Source organism: Schistocerca americana, chromosome 11 (genome assembly GCF_021461395.2).
Source record: "Schistocerca americana isolate TAMUIC-IGC-003095 chromosome 11, iqSchAmer2.1, whole genome shotgun sequence".
In the NCBI taxonomy this organism is placed as follows: domain Eukaryota; kingdom Metazoa; phylum Arthropoda; class Insecta; order Orthoptera; family Acrididae; genus Schistocerca; species Schistocerca americana.
Genome location: NC_060129.1, coordinates 150,907,996 through 150,917,264, shown reverse-complemented (window position 1 = coordinate 150,917,264; position 9,269 = coordinate 150,907,996).

Sequence of the window (9,269 nt, the reverse complement as noted above, 5' to 3'; positions counted from 1 at the left end):
CGTGGGGTCTGGACCCCTCCACCATCCTCCACACCTATAAATCCCTCATCCGCCCTATCTTTTGTTATGCCCATCCGGATTGGATCTCCACCCCCCCCAACTTTTATAAATCTCTCCAAATCCTTGAACGCCATGCTCTCCGCCTCACCTATCGCATTAGTCTCCCCTCCCCTATGTGGATCCTGTACGATCTCATCCCCTTCCCCCACCTCCTCCTTTTCCTTGAAAGGATACGGATCCTGTACACCTCCCGTAAACCCGATCCTCCTCACCCGCTCATCTCCCCGATCCTCTCTCACCCCCGCCCGCTGCCACGCCTGTATTCGCACGTCCCACCCGGTCTCCATCTCTCCACCCTCCTTACCCTCTCCCAAGGTGGCTTTCGCCAGCTCCCCCTCCCTGATGATGTGCTCCTCCCCTCCATCTACCCCTCCTATCAGCTTTGACCCTGCCCCACCCCCCACTTCCGGTGTCCTTTCCTTTCGGCACCCTCCCTCCCTTTTCTTCCCCTCCCTTCTCTTTCCTTTTCCCCCATCCCCTCCCTCCACCCCTCTTCCCCCGGGCTTCCCCTCCTCCTTTCTCCTTCCCCCCCCTTCTCCCCTGCCCGTGGTATCTCTGCTCTCCCCTCTCGCTCTCCCACTCCCCTTCCTCCTCCTCCTCTCTTGGCAGGTCCCCGGACTCGCACACGCATAGTGAACATTCGCGCGCTGGAGGTCATTGCCATTAGTGTCTCGTGTGTGTGCCTTTGTTTGTGTTTAGTGTTTGTTCGCCAAAACGCCGCCACTGTTCACGTGTACCATCGCCATCATCCCTGTTTTGTGTGCCGTGTTGACTAGTGTCAGTGTTGTTTTCTCGTCAGGCGTGAACGGTTCCGTGTTTTTTGTTTTTTGGTGTCCACATTATTTTGCCCGCCATTTTTGATTGTATTCTCTGTGTCCCCTCTATTTATTACTTATTGTAAATCTCAAGGCTGAAGAGCGGCGTACTCAGCTGCTGACAGCCCGCCTTGTGTAAGGTGATAACAATTACAATAAAGAAAAAAAAAAAGCTAAGTGAACATTTTGATGATCTTTGTTCCCGTAAATGAAGTAAGACTCATATCACAACTACACCTACTTTGGGCGTTTATGGAGTGGCTATAAACGAACGTGGATCCGAAATATTTATAGTGCATATATCTCCTACTCGCTTCACGTATATGATGGTGGATTGATAAAGTTACATAAAGTTTGCCAAGTGAACAGATAGCTACGCCACACTGAAGTAAATCAATTTTTGGAAGTTCGGTTAATCAGCAGGTTTGGTAGACTGAACTTAAAAAGTAGTACTATGCAGATATGTATCTATCGTTTTCACTCGTTATTGAAAACCTGATGCTGAAACAGCTGAAAATCACAGTTTTCCGGTCATATAACTACGGCGGAAAGAAGTAAAATAACATTTACAACTTGTGCTGTATCTCCTGAAGTATTTGATAATTCAGTGGCAGGTTGACTCAACTTAAAAAGTGGGAGTATGCAGTGTGATATTTGTAAGTATTAATAGTGGTTATGTTACGGATGTTAAGCCCTTGCTCTTTGTAACTTGCGTCTCATGTCTTGAAGTCGTTATTGAAAACCTGACGCTGAAACAGCTGAAAATTACAGTTTTCCGGTCATATAACTACGGCGGAGAGAAGTAAAATAACGTTTACAGCTTGTGCTGTATCTGCTAAAGTATTTGATAGTTCAGTGGCAAACAGATAGTAAATCGCTAACGGTTAGAACATCGGCACTGGGTTCGAAAATGGTGCACTCTCAATAGTCAGTTGCAGTAAGAACAGAGTAGTTAAGGAATAGAATAGAATAATTTTATTGTCGTTAGGGCATTAAGGCAATAGACAAAGTCATACATGTAACACAATATAATTCATGTTGAATGGAGCAATAGGTTTGTTATTACCATATAATATTACAACTGATGAAATCCTACAAAGTCATACTTATATTACTGTATAATTTCTGTTGCAAAAGAGTAATCGGTTTGTTATTACAGGATAATATTACAATTGATGAAATCCTTTATGTCGTACAATGCGTGGGCAACTAACCAGTCATATAGTGCTTGTTTCAATGGTTGCTCTGGTAAATCTTGCGTAGCTAGTGGTAGTTTATTAAATAATTTGTGCCCCATTAGTTGATAACTGTTCATTGATTTTGGGAGTCAATGAAATGGAGTATAATTACATCTATTCATCCTAGTGTTGTAGCAATGTACATTTTCTCTGCGTTTAGCTTCGGGTCACTTCCTTTTCGTATAGATTAAGACACAGTATACAGGGTGCTCCATTGATCACGACTGGGCCAAATATCTCATGAAATAAGCGTCAAACGAAAACACTACAAAGAACAAAACCTGTCTAGCTTGAAGGAGGAAACCAGTTGGCGCTATGGTTGTCCCGCTGAATGGTGCTGCCATACGTTAAACAGGTATCAAATGCGCCTTTTTTCTAAAGAGTAACCCTCATTTTTTTTTTACATATTCGTGTAGTACGTAAAAAAATATGAATGTTTTTGTTGGACCACTTTTTTCACTTTGTGATATATGGCGCTGTAATAGTCACAAACATATGGCTCATAATTTTAGACGAACACTTGGTAACAGGTAGGTTTTTTAAAGTTAAAATACAGAACATAGGTACGTTTAAACATCTCCAGTGGTACTTCGAAAGAGTACCGCCCTTCAATGAGTGCATAGGCATTTATCGAAGTGTTAGGTGTTCCAGGACTGGCCAGCCAGCAGGAGCAGTAGCAGCCGTCCCTGAGCAGCAGCAGCAGCAACCCAGCCGTCCCTGCTGCAGCCCAGCAGCCTCTGCGGTCACCCTAATGCCGCGCGGCAGCCGAGTGGGGCTTCGGATGCAGTCAACGTCTTCGTCCGTCCATCCTTGTCTGTCCGTCTTTGTCTGCCCATCTTCATCTGTCCATCTTAGTTCGTCCATCCGTCTTCGTGAGTTCCTTTTCTTCTTTCGTTTTGTCCAGTCCTGTCCTTTTCTTATTGCCTTCTAATCATGACTATGCCCACCACTACTGCCACCACCACCACTATCGTCTTTACTTTGCCATCCACCGTTGCCACCACGTTTAAGTGGTGTGTCCAGTCGCCCCCCCCCCTCTATTGCATCCCCCAACTTCTCACCCTCCCCTCTCCTGCGCTCTTTGTCGCCCCCTCCCCAGCTCCTTCTCCCCTTACCTCCTCCACTGATCCCTTCCCTCCCCTCCCTCATCCTGTTGCCACCGTTCCTGTGGCCCACAAACAACTGTCGCCATCACCATTGCCATCTCCGTCATCGTCAAGCACACCAGCTCCGGCGCCCACACCAGGACCTGCCACCTCCCGCCATCTTCCGGTTTCCCCATGTTCCCCATGCTCTTTCTCACACTTCTATTGCGGTTAAGCGTCCCAGCGGCACTCCCGCCTCCTCCGCTCCCAAAAAATTCCAGGCTCTTCCTCCTCCCACCCCCATAGATGCCATGGATGTCGCCCCACCTGTTCCTCCTACCACCTCCTCTTCCTCGTCCCCTCCTCCTACAAGTACCTCCTGTCCCGTCTGGAACCCACACTTCTCAAAGCCTGGAATTTCGCCCTGTTCTTCCGCTAGCACTTTCCCATAGCCCCCATCTCCATTCTCACTCCCCGCTGAAACTCCATTCTCATCACATTCCCTGGTCCCACCCTTCACACAGACATCCTCTCCAGAATCCCCATTACCCGCTTTGGCTCCAATTCCTCTCTCACCCTTGCTCCGTCCCTGTCCCCCTCCTGCAAACCCCTAACTCCCGCATCAACCTCTGACACCGAGCAACGCGATCACTTGGCTTGGTCTGATGATCACTGAGGATGATGTGTTGGTGCAGCTTAAGTCACACCTGTACTTAGAAATACATGTGCTATGCCGGATTTTTCAACCCAGCCAGCTACACTAGCTTTATGCAGGTGTTCTCCGAACACGTCCCTTTGATCAACCTTCTCCCGAACGTTGGTGCCCTCCTATTCCATCGACGGTACATAATCAACCCCTCCTGTTACCCGCCTCACTCCCTCTATTGCCAGAGGTGCATGCGTTATAATGCACACCCTACATCTAAGTGCCGCGAGGCCCCTGTCTGCCTGCATTGTAAGCCAGTGCACTTCCTCTGGCAGTGTCCCAAACTCCAGTCCACTCCTTCCTGCAACACCTGCAACCTCCTGCACCCTACCTACTCCCAGAAGTGCAAGGCCCAACCTCCCCCCCAACCACTCCTGAACTCACCGTGCCCGTATGCCCTCTGGATGCCTCCACCCCTCCTGGCAATTCCCTTTGTTCTCCCCCCCTCCCCCCCCCCCACATCATCCGGATCATCACCATTGTCCTCCAGAATGTCCACCCGTTCCAGCGCCCCCACACCCTCCAGCAGATATCCCTCACCATCCGATTCATGTTCCACTTTAACACTTATGCCACGTGTTCCCATAACCAAGCCCTCTTCACCTTCTCCCATCTCATCACCCTTGTCTAAACCCCTGTCATGGCCCAACAGCACCATATCTTGTTCAATAACATCCATTCCCTTCCCGCCAATAAGAACCTCCTCCTGCACACCCTCACAACCCACTGCGTGGATGCCTTTGTCCTCAATGAAACCTTTCTTCAGCCCCAACATACAATACATGCATCACCCTACCTACTCCACCTCTCCGATTATCCCCTCACGATATTGCGTGGTGGGGTAGCAATTGGCCAAAATCGCCAGATCCCTGTGCGGCTCCAACTCCTTCTTCCCATCCCCACAGACCACCTCATCCTTAGTCTCTTCTTCCCCAGCCTTACCGTTACCTGCGCCACAATCTATGTCCACCCTAATGCCCCTCTTCCTTTTGACTTCCTTTCCCACATTGACCATACCTTCTCCTGCTACGTGATCGCTGCCGACCTCAACATCCATCGTCATTCTGCTGCCCAGTTATGGTGGTGGCATAAGTTCCTCTCCTCCCTCCAATGTGACCTCCTTCCCATTCCCCAGCACATCCGCCCTGAATCCAATACCACTCCAGATGTCGTCCTCTCCTCCCCTAACCTCCTTGGCCGTATAGCGGTGGATGTCCTTGACCCTGTTGGTAGTGACCATCTCCCTGTTCTTCTCACCATTTCAGATCGACGTTTCCCCCATCCCGGTCCTCGCACCAAACCTTCCCCTGACATATGTCCATGATTATTCCCGTGTTGACTGTAATGCCTACTGGGATACCCTCTCTACCCAGGTCGATAGCCACCCCCTTACCTACCACCACCCTGATGATGTTACACAGTCCGGCTCCTTTCTCCAGCAGACCTTGTCTGAGGCCATGGAAGTGAACGTCCTTAGCGTCGCCATCAACCCGCACCGTCCTACTTTACCCCCACAGACCGTCCTCCACCTCCATGAATCCCGCTGTCTCTACCATGCCTTCCTTCACACATATGACCCAGACACACTACGATGCCACAGGCAACTACAATGACACATCAGGAACTTGCTCGTAACTAAGAAATGCCAGGACTGGCGACAGACATGCACCCGTCTTAATGCTACACTTCCTATCAAATCGTCCAAGTACTGGTCCGCTTTCCGCCATCTTAACAGATATAAACCCCTCCCCTCTCCCCTACTAACGTCTCCTTCATGATGACCAACCCTTCCCTGACACCCTTAGTAAGGCCAATCCCTTTGATGTCTTTACCCTGCCTGATGATCCCCAGTTGCTGGCCAGGGTGGCCAAGCGGTTCTAGGCGCTACAGTCTGGAACCGCGTGACCGCTACGGTCACAGGTTCAAATCCTGTCTCGTGCATTGATGTGTGTGATGTCCTTAGGTTGGTTAGGTTTAAGTAGTTCTACGTTCTAGGGGCCTGATGACCACAGATGTTAAGTCCCATAGTGCTCAGATCCATTTTTTGAACCCCAGTTTGATTACTGCCTTTTCCCAGATGTCCACAATCGAGCTGACACCTCTTTCCCTCCACTCGCTCCTGGCATCCAGTACTTGGACAACATTACACACAATAAACTCAATGCCCCCTACACTAATCAGGATATCATCATTATACTCTGCATGAAACACAACACTGCACCCGGTCTTGATCGTGTTACCTATCACCACCGCTGTAAAGCTCCCGCCTCCTTCCTCTCCACACTGGCCCAGCTCTATAATGTTGTCTTGTCCACTGGCTACTATCCCTACCTGTGGAAAACCACCCGTATCCTGATGTTCCTCAAACCCGGCGAACCGCCATCGCCGGCAAACCGCCATCGCCGGCCGCGGTGGTCTCGCAGTTCTAGGCGCGCCGTCCGAAACCCTGCGACTGCTGCGGTCGCAGGTTCGAATCCTGCCTCGGGCATGGATGTGTGTGATGTCCTTAGGTTGGTTAGGTTTAAGTAGTTCTAAGTTCTAGGGGACTGATAACCTACAGCAGTTGAGTCCCATAGTGCTCAGAGCCATTTGAATCATTTGGAACAAACCGCCATCCGCTGTCTCCTCCTACCACCCCATCAGCCTTACGTCTGTTCTTCAGCAAGTTCCTGGATTCCATCCTTACCCAACGCATCCACCTGCATCTCTGCCAGCACCGCCTCTTCCCACTAACCAGTGTGGCTTTCGACCATCCTTCTCTACTGATGACCTTCTCCTTCACCTTACTCATCTCTCTGAACAGCTCAACTACCGTCAGTCCGACACCTTCCTCTCCCTCGATATTGAGCGTGCTTACGACCGTGTATGGAATTCCGGTCTCCTCTTCAACCTCCAAACCTTCGACCTTCCTACCAATTACACCCGTCTGATCGGCTCCTTTCTTTCCCAACGTCCTTCCTGTGTCACCATCCATAACACGGATTCCTACAACTTCAACCCAACCGTTGGTGTGCCCCCAGGTTCTGTCCTCTCCCCTCTTCTCTACCCTCTGTACACAGCGGACATGCCGCTGCCTGCACCAAACGTTCACCTTCTCCAGTATACAGATGACACCGCCTTCCTCGCCCTCGCCCCCACCCTGCAACATTCCCAACACCTTCTCCAATCCCATCTTGGCTGGTTCACCACTTGGTGTAACTAGTGGTTGCTCAAGGTGAATCTTTCTAAAACCCAGGCGATCATTGTAGGCAAAACCACCCCTTCCTTCCATCTCCTTGATTTCTGTATCACCATTTATGGCCATCTTATCGCACTCACCCACAACCTCAAGTACCTTGGCGTCACCCTTGACTGTCACCTCTCCTAGACCCCCTTTCTCCAGACAATCCAAGCCAAGGCACGCTCCCGACTCGGTGTCATCAAGCTCCTTTCTGACTGCACACGGGGTCTGGACCCCTCCACCATCCTCCATAGCTATAAATCCCTCATCTGACCTATCCTCTAATACGCCCACCCTGCCTGGATCTCTGCCCCTCCTACCTTTTACAAATCCCTTCAAATCCTAGAAAGCTATGCTCTCCGCTTTGCCTATAGCATCTGTCTGCCCTTCCCCACACAGATCCTGTGTGACCTTATTCCGTTCCCACACCTCATCCTTTTCCTCGAATGGATATGGATAATCTACACCTCCTATAAACTTGATCCCCCTCAACCACTTGTCTCTCCAATTCTTTCCCACCCCTGTCCACTGCCGTGCCTGTATTCCCACATCCCACCTGCTCTCTTTCTCTCCACCCTTGCACAAGGTGGCTTCCACCAACTCCCCCTCCCTGAGTATGCCCTCATTCCCCCTATCTACCCCTCCTACCAACTTTGATCCTCCCCTTCCACTCCCTTTTTTTCTCTTAGGGCACCCTCTCTCCCTCCTTCCTTCCTCCTCCCTCCTCCCCCGGGCATCCCCTACCCCCGTAACTTCTTTCCTCCCCCTCCCGTCTCCTCTGCCACTGCATCTACGCACTCCCGTCTCCCTCCTCCACCACCTTTTCCCTTTTTGGCAGGTCCCCGGACTCGTACATGTCAAGTGACCATTCGTGCGCTGGAGTCATCAGTGTTCGTGTACAGTGCTGACCGTTTGTTTTTTTTTTACTACACCTGTGAACGGCTCCGTGGTTTTTACTCAAGTGTGTACTGTTTTTTGTCCACCATTCTGTCTTGTTTTTCTGTGTCTTCCTTGTTTCTAATTGAATTGTCTGTGGCCAAAGAGCGGCGTAATATTGCTGCTGCTAGGTCACCTTTTGTATAAGGTGTCAAAATTACAATAAAGAAAAAGAATGTACCTTTGTGAACTTATCATTTCTGAGAACGCATGCTGTTACAGCATGATTACCTGTGAATACCACATTAATGCAGTAAATGCTCAAAATGATGTCCGTCTACCTCAATGCATTTGGCAATATGTGTAACGACATTCATTTCAACAGCGAGTAGTTCACCTTCCATAATGTTTCCACACGCATTGACAATGCGCTGACGCATGTTGTCAGGCAATGTCGGTGGATCATGATTTCAAATATTCTTCAACTTTCACCACAGAAAGAAATCTGGGGACGTCAGATCCTGTAACCTTGCGGGCCATGGTACAGTGCTTCGGCAATAAATCCACCTGACATGAAATATGCTATTCAATACCACTTCAAGTACATGTGAGCTATGTGCCGGACATCCATCATGTTGGAAGTACGTCGCCATTCAGTCATGCAGTGAAACATCTTGTAGTAACATCGGTAGAACATTATGTAGGAAATCAGCATACATTGCACCATTTAGATTGCCATCGATAAAATAGGGTCCAATTATTCTTCTTCCCATAATGCCACACCATACTTTAACCCACCAAGATCACTGATGTTCCACTTGTCGCAGCCTTCGTGGCGTTTCCGTTGCCCAATAGTGCACATTATTCTGGTTTACGTTACTGCTGTTGGTGAATGACGCTTCGTCACTAATTAGAACGCGTGCAAGAAATCTGTCATCATCCTGCAATTTCTCTTGGGCCCAGTGGCAGAACTGTGCACAACATTCAAAATCGTCACCATGCCATTCCTAAGCCATAGAAATATGGTGCGGGTGGTGTAGCATTCTCAACACCGACGTATTTGAGATTCCCGATTCTCGCGCAATTTGTCTGCTAATAATGTGCAGATTAGCTGTGACAGAAGCTAAATCACGTACTTGGGCATCATTTGTTGCATGTCATGGTTGACATTTCACATGGGGCTGAACACCTTCTGTTTCCTTAAATAGTGTAACTATCCGGCGAACGGTCTGGACACCTGCATGATGTCATCCAGGATACGGAGCAGCA